We start from the raw sequence: 17,396 nt of genomic DNA on the forward strand, positions 1-17,396 counted from the left end.
GTGAAAGCCCATTCTACCAGAAAGGTGGGCTCTTCCTGGGCGGCTGCCCGAGGGTGCTCGGCATTACAGCTTTGCAGAGCTGCTACTTGGTCGGGTTCAAACACCTTTGTGAAGTTTTACACGTTTGATACCCTGGCTGAGGAGGACCTCTTGTTTAGTCAATCGGTGCTGCAGAGTCATCCGCACTCTCCCGCCTGTTCTAGAGCTTTGGTATAAACCCCATGGTTCTTGAAGCATCCCCAGCATCCTCTAAGATGTATGAGAAAATAGGATTTTAATACCTACTGGTAAATCCTTTTCTCTGAGTCCGTAGAGGATGCTGGGTGCCCGTCCCAGTGCGTACTGTATCTGCAGTCATTGGGTATGTTTACACACATGGGCCTACACTGACCACCCACTATTTACAAGCTAAGTTTTTTGAATTCCTATCCTTTTAAGTATTTTTATATTTCTCATTTATGGACAAAAGTTTTTTATTCTTGTTTTTTAACCTTTGTTGGAAACTGTTTTTACTCTCATATATATTAAAATTTATTTTTATAAATTTTAGAATTTTTTTGGCTTCTAATTCTAAGCTTTAAAAACATAGTTTTTAGCCACACTCGTCGCCAGTACCCCTATCCCCCCAGTTTTATAAATTTTAACATTACCATACCAGTTTTGTATTTTTAGGGGTGGGCTGACACCATTTCTAAGGTTACGTGGGCTTAAAGCTTTTATAACAGAAGTTTTTAATACAATCATATAGTTTTTACTGAGATTTTAACCTCACAAGTGGCGCTATACTATCTCTTTTTCACACATGGGCCTATATTTACTAATAATCCGAGTTTGGCCGATTTGTGTTTTTTTTTCTAAGTCCCAACACGGGAATTCACTAAGCACAAATCTCGGCAGTGTTTGGGCTATTCGTAATGGTATTCAAGGCTAAGTTCAGAAATACGAATGAATAGACCATCGGTCAAATGCGGCTGTTATTTCATACAACACGGGTATTCACTATTAATTCGTATTTGGGTGTTAGTCTCTGAATGCTCAAGTGCGGGTGTTTTTTTTTTTGCGATTCGTTAAAAAAAGCAGCAAAAAAATAGACCTGCTTTTTCCTTCGAGTTTGGATAATCATGCACGGATCAGTGAGATCTGTGCATGGTTATCTATGGGAAAGGGTCGTTTAGTGTAAAAACTAAAAAAAAAAAAATTGCGTGGGGTCCCCCCTCCTAAGCACAACTAGCCTCGGGCTCTTTGAGCCAGTCCTGGTTGCAAAAATATGGGGGGAAAATTGACTGGGGATCCCCCATATTTTAACAACCAGCACCGGGCTCTGCGCCTGGCCCTGGTGCCAAAAATACGGGGGACAAAAAGCGTAGGGGTCCCCCGTATTTTTAACACCAGCACCGGGCTCCACTAGTCAGAGAGATAATGCCACAGCCGGGGGACACTTTTATATAGGTCCCTGCGGCCCTGGCATTAAATCACTAACTAGTCACCCCTGGCCGGGGTACCCTGGAGGAGTGGGGACCCCTTAAATCAAGGGGTCCCCCTCTCCAGCCACCCAAGGGCCAGGGGTGAAGCCCGGGGCTTTCCCCCCATCCAAGGGCGGCGGATGAGGGGCTGATAGCCATGTTTAAAAATAAAAATATTGTTTTTTGTAGCAGTACTACAAGTCCCATTGTATCCAATGGTGGGAACTTTGCGGTCAGCGGTTGAAAGCGAGTAACCGCTGACCGCAAAGTTCCCACCATTGGATACAATGGAGCGCCTATGCCCTACATTGTATCTCTGCCGTGCGCAGCCTGACTGACAGCTCAGGAGCGCACAGCCAATCAGAAGAGTGCCACGACGTGGCGCTCCCTGATTGGCTGAAGGGACCCTCTTTGACAGGAGTCACGGGGGGTCTCGGCAGTCGGGGAAAGGGGTCCCATGTGTAAACATGGGGCCCCTTTCAGTGCGTGGTTCGAGATTTTCGGTTTGTTTTTTTGCCAAGTACGTGGATTACAAGCTCAGAAGAGGACCGATCTACACTGGATTGTGAGTATAATTTTATTTTGAGGTACCCCATGGATTCTACTTGGAGAAGTGGACCGAGCCACGTGTGAACATAGGTAAGTATGTGTGAATGTAGGTGTGCATGTATGTAATAAAGTTTCTCTGACGTCCTAGTGGATGCTGGGAACTCCGTAAGGACCATGGGGAATAGCGGCTCCGCAGGAGACTGGGCACAAAAGTAAAGCTTTAGGACTACCTGGTGTGCACTGGCTCCTCCCCCTATGACCCTCCTCCAAGCCCCAGTTAGATTTTTGTGCCCGGCCGAGAAGGGTGCACACTAGGGGCTCTCCTGAGCTTCTTAGTGAAAGTTTAGTTTTAGGTTTTTTATTTTCAGTGAGACCTGCTGGCAACAGGCTCACTGCATCGAGGGACTAAGGGGAGAAGAAGCGAACCTGCCTGCTTGCAGCCAGCTTGGGCTTCTTAGGCTACTGGACACCATTAGCTCCAGAGGGACCGAACACAGGCCCAGCCTCGGAGCTCGGTCCCAGAGCCGCGCCGCCGGCCCCCCTACAGAGCCAGAAGCAAGAAGAGGTCCGGAAAAATCGGCGGCAGAAGACATCTGTCTTCAACAAGGTAGCGCACAGCACTGCAGCTGTGCGCCATTGTTACTCAGGCACACTTCACACTTCGGTCACTGAGGGTGCAGGGCGCTAGGGGGGGGCGCCCTGAGCAGCAATGTAAACACCTTGGCTGGCATAAATACACCACATATAACCCCCAGGGCTATATGGATGTATTTTAACCCCTGCCAGAACTCACCAAAAAGCGGGAGAAAAGGCCGTCGAGAAGGGGGCGGAGCCTATCTCCTCAGCACACAGGCGCCATTTTCCATCACAGCTCCGCTGGAAGGACGTCTCCCTGACTCTCCCCTGCAGTCCTGCACTACAGAAAAGGGTAAAAAAGAGAGGGGGGCACTAATTTGGCGCAGTTTTAATACTAACAGCAGCTATAAAGGGAAAAGCACATTTTATAGTGGTATTCCTGTCTATATATAGCGCTCTGGTGTGTGCTGGCATACTCTCCCTCTGTCTCCCCAAGGGGCTAGTGGGGTCCTGTCCTCTATCAGAGCATTCCCTGTGTGTGTGCGGTGTGTCGGTACGATTGTGTCGACATGTTTGAGGAGGAAAATGAGATGGAGGCGGAGCAATTGCCTATTATAGAGTTGTCACCCCCTAGGGAGTCGACACCTGAGTGGATGAGCTTATGGAAGGAATTGCGTGACAGTGTCAGCTCTTTACGACAGACAGTTGACGACATGAGACAGCCGGCTACTCAGCTTGTGCCTGTCCAGGGGTCTCAAACGCCATCAGGGGCTTTAAAACGCCCGTTACCTCAAATGGCAGACACAGACACGGATACTGACTCCAGTGTCGATGATGAGGAGACAAACGTGACTTCCACTAGGGCCACACGTTACATGATTGAAGCAATGAAAAATGTATTGCATATCTCTGATAATACAAGTACCACTAAAAAGGGTATTATGTTTGGTGAGAAAAAACTGCCTGTAGTTTTTCCTGTATCCGAGGAATTAAATGAAGTGTGTGATGAGGCGTGGGTTTCCCCCGATAAAAAACTGATAATTCCTAAAAGGTTATTGGCATCGTACCCTTTCCCGCCAGAGGATAGGGCACGTTGGGAAACACCCCCTAGGGTGGATAAAGCGCTCACACGCTTGTCTAAACAGGTAGCACTACCCTCTCCTGATACGGCCGCCCTAAAGGAACCTGCCGATAGAAAGCTGGAGAATATCCTAAAATGTATATACACTCACACGGGTGTTATACTGCGACCAGCAATCGCCTCAGCCTGGATGTGCAGTGCGGGCCTGGCGTGGTCGGATTCCCTGACTGAAAATATTGATACCCTAGATAGGGACAGTATATTACTGACTATAGAGCATTTGAAGGATGCATTTCTATATATGCGTGATGCACAGAGGGATATTTGCCGACTGGCATCAAGAGTTAGCGCGCTGTCCATTTCTGCAAGAAGAGGTTTATGGACGCGGCAGTGGTCAGGTGATGCGGATTCTAAAAGGCACATGGAAGTATTGCCTTATAAGGGGGAGGAGTTATTTGGGGTAGGTCTATCAGACCTGGTAGCCACGGCAACTGCTGGAAAATCCACATTTTTACCCCAGGTAGCTTCTCAACCTAAGAAGACGCCATATTATCAGGCGCAGTCCTTTCGGCCCCATAAGGGCAAGCGGGCAAAAGGCGCCTCATTTCTGCCCCGTGGCAGAGGGAGAGGAAAAAGGCTGCAACAAACAGCCAGTTCCCAGGAACAAAAGCCCTCTCCCGCCTCCGCAAAGTCCTCAGCATGACGCTGGGGCTTTACAAGCGGACTCAGGCACGGTGGGGGCCCGTCTCAAGAAGTTCAGTGCGCAGTGGGCCCACTCGCAAGTGGACCCCTGGATCCTTCAGGTGGTATCTCAGGGGTACAAATTGGAATTCGAGACGTCTCCCCCTCGCCGTTTTCTAAAGTCTGCTTTACCGACGTCTCCCTCAGACAGGGAGGCAGTATTGGAAGCCATTCACAAGCTGTATTCCGAGCAGGTGATAATCAAGGTACCCCTCCTACAACAGGGAAAGGGGTACTATTCCACACTATTTGTGGTACCGAAGCCGGACGGCTCGGTGAGACCAATTTTAAACCTAAAATCCTTGAACACTTACATACAAAGGTTCAAATTCAAGATGGAGTCACTCAGAGCAGTGATTGCAAACCTGGAAGAAGGGGACTATATGGTGTCTCTGGACATCAAAGATGCTTACCTACATGTCCCAATTTACCCTTCTCACCAAGGGTACCTCAGGTTTGTGGTACAGAACTGTCACTATCAGTTTCAGACGCTGCCGTTTGGATTGTCCACGGCACCCCGGGTCTTTACCAAGGTAATGGCCGAAATGATGATACTCCTTCGAAGGAAGGGAGTTTTAGTTATCCCTTACTTGGACGATCTCCTGATAAGGGCAAGATCCAGGGAACAGTTGGAAGTCGGGGTAGCACTATCTCAGATAGTGCTGCGCCAGCACGGTTGGATTCTCAATATTCCAAAATCGCAGCTGATCCCGACAACACGACTTCTATTCCTAGGGATGATCCTGGACACAGTCCAGAAAAAGGTGTTTCTCCCGGAGGAGAAAGCCAGGGAGTTATCCGAACTAGTCAGAAATCTCCTAAAACCAGGCCAAGTCTCAGTGCATCAATGCACAAGGGTCCTGGGAAAGATGGTGGCTTCTTACGAAGCAATCCCATTCGGCAGATTCCACGCAAGAACCTTCCAGTGGGATCTGCTAGACAAATGGTCCGGGTCGCATCTTCAGATGCATCAGCGGATAATCTTGTCACCAAGGACAAGGGTGTCTCTCCTGTGGTGGTTGCAGAGTGCTCATCTTCTAGAGGGCCGCAGATTCGGCATTCAGGACTGGGTCCTGGTGACCACGGATGCCAGCCTGAGAGGCTGGGGAGCAGTCACACAGGGAAGAAATTTCCAGGGCTTGTGGTCAAGCCTGGAGACATCACTTCACATAAATATCCTGGAGCTAAGGGCCATCTACAATGCTCTAAGCCTAGCAAGACCTCTGCTTCAAGGTCAGCCGGTGCTGATCCAGTCAGACAACATCACGGCAGTCGCCCACGTAAACAGACAGGGCGGCACAAGAAGCAGGAGGGCAATGGCAGAAGTTGCAAGGATTCTTCGCTGGGCGGAAAATCATGTGATAGCACTGTCAGCAGTGTTCATTCCGGGAGTGGACAACTGGGAAGCAGACTTCCTCAGCAGACACGACCTCCACCCGGGAGAGTGGGGACTTCACCCAGAAGTCTTCCACATGATTGTGAACCGTTGGGAAAAACCAAAGGTGGACATGATGGCGTCCCGCCTCAACAAAAAACTAGACAGGTATTGCGCCAGGTCAAGGGACCCTCAGGCAATAGCTGTGGACGCTCTGGTAACACCGTGGGTGTACCAGTGAGTGTATGTGTTCCCTCCTCTGCCTCTCATACCCAAGGTACTGAGAATCATAAGAAGGAGAGGAGTAAGGACTATACTCGTGGCTCCGGATTGGCCAAGAAGGACTTGGTACCCGGAACTTCAAGAGATGCTCACAGAGGACCCGTGGCCTCTACCTCTAAGAAAGGACCTGCTCCAGCAGGGACCCTGTCTGTTCCAAGACTTACCGCGGCTGCGTTTGACGGCATGGCGGTTGAACGCCGGATCCTGAAGGAAAAAGGCATTCCGGATGAAGTCATCCCTACCCTGATCAAAGCCAGGAAGGATGTAACCGTACAGCATTATCACCGTATTTGGCGTAAATATGTTGCGTGGTGCGAGGCCAGGAAGGCCCCTACAGAGGAATTTCAACTGGGTCGTTTCCTGCATTTCCTGCAAACAGGACTGTCTATGGGCCTAAAATTAGGGTCCATTAAGGTTCAAATTTCGGCCCTGTCGATTTTCTTCCAGAAAGAACTGGCTTCAGTTCCTGAAGTTCAGACGTTTGTCAAGGGGGTACTGCATATACAGCCTCCTTTTGTGCCTCCAGTGGCACCTTGGGATCTCAATGTAGTTTTGGGGTTCCTAAAATCACATTGGTTTGAACCACTCACCACTGTGGACTTAAAATATCTCACATGGAAAGTGGTAATGCTGTTGGCCCTGGCTTCAGCCAGGCGTGTCTCAGAATTGGCGGCTTTATCCTATAAAAGCCCTTACCTAATTTTTCATACGGACAGGGCAGAATTGAGGACTCGTCCTCAATTTCTCCCTAAGGTGGTTTCAGCGTTTCACTTGAACCAGCCTATTGTGGTACCTGCGGCTACTAGGGACTTGGAGGACTCCAAGTTGCTGGACGTAGTCAGGGCCCTGAAAATATATGTTTCCAGGACGGCTGGAGTCAGAAAATCTGACTCGCTGTTTATCCTGTATGCACCCAACAAGCTGGGTGCTCCTGCTTCTAAGCAGACTATTGCTCGTTGGATTTGTAGTACAATTCAGCTTGCACATTCTGTGGCAGGCCTGCCACAGCCAAAATCTGTAAAAGCCCATTCCACAAGGAAGGTGGGCTCATCTTGGGCGGCTGCCCGAGGGGTCTCGGCTTTACAACTTTGCCGAGCAGCTACTTGGTCAGGGGCAAACACGTTTGCTAAATTCTACAAATTTGATACCCTGGCTGAGAAGGACCTGGAGTTCTCTCATTCGGTGCTGCAGAGTCATCCGCACTCTCCCGCCCGTTTGGGAGCTTTGGTATAATCCTTATGGTCCTTACGGAGTTCCCAGCATCCACTAGGACGTCAGAGAAAATAAGAATTTACTTACCGATAATTCTATTTCTCGTAGTCCGTAGTGGATGCTGGGCGCCCATCCCAAGTGCGGATTGTCTGCAATACTTGTACATAGTTATTGTTACAAAAATCGGGTTATTATTGTTGTGAGCCATCTTTTCAGAGGCTCCTCTGTTATCATGCTGTTAACTGGGTTCAGATCACAGGTTGTACGGTGTGATTGGTGTGGCTGGTATGAGTCTTACCCGGGATTCAAAATCCTTCCTTATTGTGTACGCTCGTCCGGGCACAGTATCCTAACTGAGGCTTGGAGGAGGGTCATAGGGGGATGAGCCAGTGCACACCAGGTAGTCCTAAAGCTTTACTTTTGTGCCCAGTCTCCTGCGGAGCCGCTATTCCCCATGGTCCTTACGGAGTTCCCAGCATCCACTACGGACTACGAGAAATAGAATTATCGGTAAGTAAATTCTTATTTTTATTTTCAAGGTGTGTGAGTTCTGTTTTTATTTGGGTATTTTTTTTGTAGTAGTACTACAGGTACCAGCGGGCCCGTTTTTCCACCGCATGCTGGTACTTGTGGTTCCCCAAGTAACAGCTTGCGGGTGAGGCTTGCTGGGACTTGTAGTACTGCTACAAAAAACAATATTCTTATTTTACACATGGCTATCAGCCCCCCCATCCGCAGCCCTTGGATGGGGGGGACAGCCTCGGGCTTCACCCTTGGGTGGCTGGAGGGGGGGACCCCTTGATTTAAGGGGTCCCCACTCCTCCAGGGTACCCCGGCCAGGGGTGACTAGTTAGTGATTTAATGCCAGGGCCGCAGGGACCTATATAAAAGTGTCCCCCGGCTGTGGCATTATCTCTCTGACTAGTGGAGCCCGGTGCTGGTGTTAAAAATACGGGGGACCCCTACGCTTTTTGTCCCCCGTATTTTTGGCACCAGGACCAGGCGCAGAGCCTGGTGCTAGTTGTTAAAATATGGGGGAACCCCTGTCAATTTTTTCCCCATATCTTTTCAACCAGGACCGGCTCAAAGAGCCCGAGGCTGGTTTTGCTTAGGAGGGGGGACCCCACACAATTTTTTTCTTGATTTTTAACACTTTAATTTTTTTTTTAAAGGTGCACAATGAAGCCCTGCACGGATCTCACAGATCCAGCCGGGATTCCTTGTGTTTTGTCAGGCAGTGTTTTACTCATCACTCCTGTAAAACACTGCTTGACATTACGAATCACATCGACATCGGAAAAGACGAATGTTGCAAACTCGGCAGCTTAGTAAATGACCGTATCAGGATTCAAAAAGTTGCAGTAAAATGCACCCGATACCATTCGAGTTCAAACACCCTTAAAAACGGCTAAAACACGAATATTAGTAAATATAGTATACCCCATGGTGTGTTGTGCTTGAGTCAGCCTGTTGCTGACGATATTCAGGCCATAGCATGCGTTATGCTGTTACTGGTTGTGGTTACACACATAGGTTGTGTTACGTTTTATGTCAGCGTATTGCTGCCGTCGGCTGGTGTTCTATTGAATGCCACATTCTGCGGCATACTGGAGGTGTGAGCTGGTAAAATGCTCACCGTGGTTTATCAATAAATTCTTTCCTCGAAATGTCCGTCTCCCTGGGCACCGTTCCTATAACTGGAGTCTGGTGGAGGGGCATAGAGGGAGGAGCCAGTTCACACCCCTTTTAAAGTCTTAAAGTGCCCATATCTCCTGCGGATCCCGTCTATACCCCATGGTTCTTGAAGCATCCCCAGCATCCTCTACGGACTAAGAGAAAAGGATTTACAGGTAGGTATTAAAATCCTATTTTCCCTCATATATCTCCCCTGCCTACCATCTTTGGCATTGCATGCCCTCTGCCCATCATCCTGTATCTTGCATGCACCCACTACACCGGGATCCCGACAGCCGACTGCATACCTAAGATTATAATCTTACTACATAACAGCCACCTGGCCAAAAATATACCTGTACTTAATATATTAAATTGTACATTCTGCAATAGGCCTCAGAGTACCATTTAGTTGTCACAGTAAAGATGGTGGTACGGAGCTATGTTTCTGCCTAACAGAGCTTATTCTTGAAATCTACTGTCACCATGTCCACTATCACTACTAAATCATTACTTGCACTTAGGGTGTGCAGTCTGAGGCCCCTTCCCTATATAAATGGGGGTAAATTTACTAAGATGGGAGTTCTATTTAAGATGGGATGTTGCCCATAGCAACCAATCAGATTTTACTTCTCATTTATCTAGCACCTTCTAGAAGATTATACCTGGAATCTGATTGGTTGCTATGGGCAACATCCCATCTTAAATAGAACTCCCATCTTCGTAAATATACCCCATGGTGTCAGTAACCTGTTCATGTTTGTGTCTTTTTAAAGTACTTCCCAACTATTTGTGCCACTTTCTCTTCCTATTAAAGAAGAGCTGCTTTCCTTTTCAGTGTGTTTGTAGCACACCAGAATTTTGGTACTTACCAATAAATCCCTTTCTCTGAGTCCATAGGGGACACTGGAGTTCAGTACCATGGGGTATAGATGGGGTGATCAGGTGAGCTGGCACTTTAAATTTTCAATGTGTGTGACTGGCTCCTTCCCCTCTATACCCCTCCCCAGACCAGTTAAGAAACTGTGCCCGAGGAAAGACGGCAACACAACCAACAGAGGAGGAGGTAAGCAAGACAGCCATAAAGAGAGATTTCTGTGAAACAGGAACCTCAGAAACAAACAGATACATGTAACGTGTGTGCGTGTGTATACAGATATATACATAGGATTGTCATAGATCGTAGATTGCACAGGCCATAGCTGTCACATCCAGGATTAGAATCCACGACCTGTTACACTGAAGGTAGACACCTTACAGATAAAGCTATTTATGCTTGCAGAAGAACCATACAACCGAAAAAGACAATGACAGCAACGCAAGGAAACCTTGCAACCAGGTCCGAATGACACCCAGCCACCCGGAACCACCGGTACAACCAGTGGTAAGCCAGAGAAAGGGATTTATCGGTAAGTACCAAAATCCTGTGTTCATCATCCATAGGGGACGCTGGCGTTCAGTACCACGGAAACTTCCCGGAGCTTCCCAAACGGACGGGAGAGCGCTGAGAATGCCGTAAAACTGCACAGTCAAGCCGAGACTCAAGGCCAGTGAGCCAGATACCATGTCGAGGCTGGCCAGGCAGGTATCGAAAAGAAGGTGGAGCCATCACGTCTATACAAAGACTGAAACCACAATCATGCCCTGAAAAACAGAGAGATTGTAGAGGCTAGCCAGAAAGATTGCAACACAGCAATATCAATCGAGAACCAAAGGAGTAAGGCGGAATGTTGAAGGCTAACAACGCTGTGATCAAACAGCTGAATGACCAGCAGGACATGTTATAAAGAAGAACGAGAAGCAAGTCTTTACCTTAAAGGATTGCATTCAGAGGCTTGCAGCTAACAAAACCGGAAATGGAAAAGGTGCTACCAACCACCAAGGGTATGCACCCCAGACAACTTATGCCGTCCGATAGTATACGAATGCCTGGACGAAAGGCGAAATGCGTCCGCAGATACGGTAGCGTAACCACAACGGAATGCACTGGGCCAGAGAGACCAGTTGGGGTTTTCAACCAGACCTGGGGAAAAACCACAATTGAGGAACCTTGACCAGCTTGTAGGGGAGAAAATCCATTCCCTGTGAAAAGGAGATTCCACAAGGAAATGGAAAAGGTTCCACGGGAAAGTTCTATTTAAGGCCAGCCAATGCTCCCCGAAGTAGAGAACACGAACTGAGCCGAGGACCGAGCAAATCAAAAACCTTACACTCAAAGAGAGTATTCAATGAAGTCTACCCGTTCCAAACTAAAATCACTGTATGTATGGAGACTCGTGGGAAGCCTCCCTCATATAGACCTGTGTGTAGACCCAAGTATCAATCAAACTCTCCCCAGAATATGCCTAGAGGAACAAGTCATCCAGATAAGGGATGAAGCCTTTCAGGTGAGGTCATGGATGAGCAACCCCTGTGGCCACGAATAACCCCCCCCCCCCCCCCCCACACACACACACAGGAGACCCCGTCCACACTGCGATCTTCCAATGAAGATGGGAGGTAACGCAATCTTTCCGGAGAAATCTACTTAGAGAATAGGAATGTATCCATAATCTGTACATGTATACCAATTAATATAAATAAATATATATATATGTATATATATATACATATAAATACATAGATTGCAGGACACAGACCTAAGCAGGACAGACCAGAAGAGAAGACTCTATATCAAAGGCTATAGAAGAGTAGTGTGACTCAGAACCAGCTGGGATTACAGATCCTTAAAATCAATAGGTCAATGAAAAACTAGTTCCTGAGGGGTACCCTTTGGGCAGTGTTTTAACCAAATATTGGATAGGAGGAAATATATACCTTCAAGTACCAGTCAAAGGCTTTGTTCAGGTACTGATACCAATCCGAATAAAAGTCAACTAATAAGACTACAGAATTAGTAGAGAATACAACTATACTAATCTTATGTATTGTGGCACCCAGATGAAGTCATAGATAATGAAACGCGTTGGTAATTTACTATCTGGAGTCACAAACGAAAGAAAAAGAGCTGTCTACTAAGTACTTGTTGAAAAACTGAAATTTACCTGTGTATCAATCACTGTCTTGGTATAAGGCTTCAATATTTTTATGAATTATTTTAAGAAAGTATTTTAATAAATATATGCATACTTTGAAAATATTTTATGCGGTTGAACTCACTAAATAGCTTGATATAAGGGATTAAATTTGGGGGTTTTAATCCCCAGAAACATAGAAATATTAGGTGCCCCCTAAAGAAACAATTCCCATATATATAAAGAGAGCAAGAGGGAGAGAGATGTATATACAGTATGTATACGTATAAATACATAGATTTTTGAAGAAGGGTGGCCCAGACAAACCTCCTTGTTGGACAGAAGATGGAATACTACCATAGCGTAGTCCTCCATCCATAAATAGGGGAGAAGACTGGAAACCATCAAAAGGATGGCAAAGTGCTGCCAGAAGTTTCTGTCAACATTCTCCATTCTCCCTAACCTGTAGGAATAGGAAGAACACATATACATATATATTGACTTAAACAGATATGTAATGTATATGTTCTAAATCCTTGGAAGGCAATAGTAGAACATAAAATGACACAAAGTGTCCATTTCTCCCTTTCCGATACTCCTCAACCTTACCAGCAAACCCGCTCCTGTGAACAAATATAAACTGCACTTTACAACCTCCGAGCTTCCATTAGTGGGCAGCTACGAGTGAAGGGGGATGCTCAAAACACTGCATGTGCTTAAATAGAAAACTTACGCCTGTAAGCGAAAGGTTGAGCTCAGGAAGCGTAACAATAAAAAAACTGAACCAGAAGGGAAGGGATGGAACATACCTTGAATTATCCTCTATATAAATTCCTGTCTAATCAGGTTCTGATGAGCCTCAAATACTTCCCTTTTCATTGTAGCTAAATTCAGCTGGGCAGAGAAAAGCCGACTTGACCGTAGTCAAGTGGACCTTTAGTCAGATGCCTGTATTGTAGGAATCTGTGGGAAATAAAGGTCATTATAGACAGTACAGACTGGAAACACCTTAGTGAATTCTCCCACGCACAGCGCACCGCATGCTGTGGTTTTAATAAGAATTTTACAGTTTTATAAAACCCAAATCTGAGACCACGTCACAACTCTTCTTCCATCACCCTGTTCTAAAAATCCATATATATATATATATATATATATATATCCCACCAGATATTAAACTGATAAGAACAGATACGACACTGATCTTAGTCAAAAGCTTGTTTGTATATAAGCAGTGATTTAATCACTACACTAGTGTCAGTAGATGACACTGAATACTACCAAGTGAAAACAGCAATCTTATATGTAAAACCTGTTTGGGTCGGAGATGGAAGCAACAATAACTGGCAATCCTTGACGGAGCTATTGATTATATATATACCTTCTTACTATACAAACACAATCATGTATGTCAAATTTTTGATCAGAATGATGGAAGATTCGACCCCAAGACCTTGGCTCACATGGATGGGGCTACAACACTAGGCTACAACAGAGCCTGTACTTTAGACTATCAGGTTAAGCTCACTGTATGAGGCAGTAGACCACCAGGCTACAACAGAGCCTGTACTTCTCCCTTAGTGACCAACATGCTTTCAGGGAGAACTTTACCCGATCTGCTCCGGGAGTGCCCCCTTCCTGGGCTGCGTGCTATCACAGGCACAGAAGTTGGGAATGCCCTGTCTGCCATGTGCATGTCTACCTTTGTCTCCAGCAGCATGCTTCATTCCTCCCACAAATTGCTGCCACCTAATAATCCCCGCAGCAGGTCTGGCGGCCAGGTGTGTGTGCTGCTGTGAGCCTGATACTTGGGTACTGGTGGCGGCAGGCTGCTTGGGGCTCCATATCAGCAGTGAAATGCTGGATGCGAGACACCCAGGGACTGATGTCGCTGCAGGACCGAGTTCCCCCGGTAGCTCTCACGTAGCAGGCTGGCAGGGCCAAACTGCCAGACTGTTGTAGAGTTTGTAAAAGTTCTAATTAAAGATAATAAATTCATCATATCTCTGGAGCTCCAGAGAAAGTGACCGGCTCTCTCGGGCTGGGGAGGGGTATAGAGGGGGAGGAGCCAGTCACACACAATGAAAATTGTGCCGGCTCACCTGATCACCCCATCTATACCCCATGGTACTGAACTCCAGCATCCCCTATTGATGATAGAGAAAGGGGACGTGGTCAGCATGTCAGCATTGTTGAAATGTCGACACATTCACAATGCCAACATTTTGCAAAAGGTTAGGGGTAGAGACATAATGCCGTCGCCACCGCCGGACCATGGGGGTCATTCCGAGTTGTTCGCTCGTTATTTTTTTTCCGCAACGGAGCGATTAGTCGCGAATGCGCAATGTCCGCAGTGCGACTGCGCCAAGTAAATTTGCTATGCAGTTAGGAATTTTACTCACGGATTTTTCCTCGTTCTGGTGATCGTAATGTGATTGACAGGAAGTGGGTGTTTCTGGGCGGAAACTGGCCGTTTTATGGGAGTGTGTGAAAAAACGCTACCGTTTCTGGGAAAAACGCGGGAGTGGCTGGAGAAACGGAGGAGTGTCTGGGCGAACGCTGGGTGTGTTTGTGACGTCAAACCAGGAACGACAAGCACTGAACTGATCGCAGATGCCGAGTAAGTTTGAAGCTACTCAGAAACTGCTAAGAGGTGTGTAATCGCAATTTTGAGAATCTTTCGTTCGCAATTTTAAGAAGCTAAGATTCACTCTCAGTAGGCGGCGGCTTAGCGTGTGTAAAGCTGCTAAAAGCAGCTTGCGAGCGAACAACTCGGAATGAGGGCCCATGAGCAGCTGCTGCCAGGTTAGGTTTAGACTTAAGGTACTTACCTCCACAGTCAAATTGCCGACATTTCATCACTGCCGACATGCTGGACATGTCCACCTTACATGTTGCCATTATGACTGTGTGGACATGTCTAATGGTCAACAAAATATACCAAACCCATTAGAGAGATTTGTCATTTAGTCGTACAGTGATTTACTTACATCCCATCTGCATCGCAGGTTGCTTGTCTTTGAAGAGAGTCCTTTGTTATATCCCCTGAGAGCCAGCCAGTGATGGGACCCCTCCAGATAACTGCAGTATGTCACCCAGGATTGCATGTGGCATAACAAACTACAATAACAGCGATTGAGTCTGTATTAGAAACCTAAAGTAATTTATTATTATAAATGGAATCTGAATACCAGTGACAACATGTAAATGTATTGGGACTTCCATGACCTGTAGCAATAATTTGTGTACCTGTGACATGGTGACCTTACACCCTGTCCGTCTTTTATTGTTTTACCAATTTGCATCAGGGTTCTTTTTTGTATTGCCTGTAACCTACTAATCCTACTGCCACCAGACACTCACCAACTGCAAGTGCCAGCTGCAAGAATACCCAAATTTTGGGGTTCTGTAAAGATCAGCATTAAACAAGCTGACACTGTAAATAGGAGCTAAGGAATTAGTATTGTAATTTCAGTGTAAACTGGCTAAATTCCAGCACTCAAATTAACTTGCGTGCTCTGGCGTGGAATTGGTTGTTTAAGTTAATAAAATATACCAATTTCTCTTGCAGGGTCCACAGTCTATCCACATGATAACATTGGGATATGAGCTAGCATCAGCGGAATGGCACCAATTGCTCAAAAGCTTTCGGCCTCCCAGAATGCAATGGGCCAGTCTCCTATATCCCCATCCTCCTGGCTCAGGCAATGGTCACGGGCTGCTGGGTTTTTGCAGCCATAAGCTTTTTATTATTTTATTTTGATAGTCTTATTCTTTTTGAGCTATCTTTCTAATAAGCTTCTTATACGCACCTTAGAAAGAGTCGCTCCAACAACTCCCTGCCGGGTCGCAACAATGCTTACCCACGTTTACAGTGCTGTTTCAGCGGGTGTATGTGTGAATGTACTAACAATTCCAGTTGACGTTACCAGGCTGTGGCCAGAGCATGGGGAGAAGGTAAGGTGTTGGTTCTGCTTAGCGGGGGAGATGCGAGACACAGCTGCACTGCTTTCGAGATGGAGACTACTGAACAGTCGCTGACGCAGTGCCACCTCGGGTGCACCAGCGCTAGGCCTCAGGGATCATAGGCTTTCCTGGGGTTGATGTCAGCAGTGGGGAGTAAGATGCTTCCCTGGTCGCCCCTCCCCCAGGTTCATGACCAGTTTCCTCTGAGTTTCCCGCCATGATCTGATTTCCCGCTTCCGTCTGAGACGCTAAATATCTAACTGACCCAGTCACAGCATAGGCGGCTGTGTCACTGGTGTGTCTGTGTTCACTGATAACATATGTGTTCACTTGGACATGGGTGTTCACTATTTGCGTCTGGATCCACTCAGCGTTGGATAACATATTGATCGATCCTGGAACTGGGGTTAAGTCTCCCTGTTTACCACTCTCCTGAGGCAGGTGATACAGCACTAAGTCTCTACCTACCATTGGGGCAGCAGTAGTTGGATAAGTGCCTGATGCATGTCAGTCTGATAAACTGTTACTGCTGTTTCTTTTGCTGTGTGACTGAATACATTAAAAGTCCTATATAAGGTAATCTGTTTTTCCTACATACCTGAAATGTATCTGTAGTTGAATATATGCTAATATTACATATTATACTAATATATAACTTATGGCTGATTGCTAGTGCGGCTGCTGAATTTTTTGTATACTATATTACCGTATATACTCGAGTATAAGCCGACTTTTTCAGCACCTTTTTTTGTGCTGAAAAAGCCAGTTCGGCTTATACTCGAGTGAGTATTTAGGAGGGACACGGAGGGCACAGCGCGTGGCTCTCCTGTGTCCCTCCTGCGTCTCCGGTGGCAGCGGCGTGTGTGTGTTAAAGGAAGTGCACGAACCGGCACTTCCTTTAACACGCACACGCCGCTGCCGCCGGAGACGCAGGAGGGACACAGGAGAGCCGCGCGCTGTGCCCTCCGTGTCCCTCCTTCAGAAGACAGCGCAGGAGCGATGGAGGGTAAGTAATAAACTGGCACTGTGGGGCATATCTGGCACTGTGGGGCATATCTAGCAGCATGAGGGCATATCTGGCACTGTGGGGCATATCTGGCACATCTGGCACTGGGGCATATCTGGCAGCATGAGGGCATATCTGGCACATCTGGCACTGTGGGGAATAGCTGGAAGCATGAGGGCATATCTGGCACTGTGGGGCATATCTGGCATTGTGGGGCATATCTGGCAGCATGAGGGCATATCTGGCAGCATGAGGGCATATCTGGCATATCTGGCACTGGGGCATATCTGGTACATCTGGCACTGTGGGGCATATCTGGCAGCATGAGGGCATATCTGGCACATCTGGCATTGTGGTTGCATATCTGGCAGCATGAGGGCATATCTGGCAGCATGAGGGCATATCTGGCACTGTGGGGGCATATCTGGCAGTATGAGGGCATATCTGGCAGTGTGAG

At 47.1% G+C, this 17,396-nt stretch overlaps 1 pseudogene; it reads right to left on the bottom strand.

Moving 5' to 3' along the window:
• Positions 1 to 13,007: 13,007 nt before the first annotated feature.
• Positions 13,008 to 13,187, bottom strand: LOC134931222 (U2 spliceosomal RNA; annotated as a pseudogene).
• Between the last annotated feature and the right edge of the window lie 4,209 nt (positions 13,188 to 17,396).

The sequence above is a fragment of the Pseudophryne corroboree genome, chromosome 5 (assembly GCF_028390025.1).
Source record: "Pseudophryne corroboree isolate aPseCor3 chromosome 5, aPseCor3.hap2, whole genome shotgun sequence".
NCBI classification, from domain to species: Eukaryota; Metazoa; Chordata; class Amphibia; order Anura; family Myobatrachidae; genus Pseudophryne; species Pseudophryne corroboree.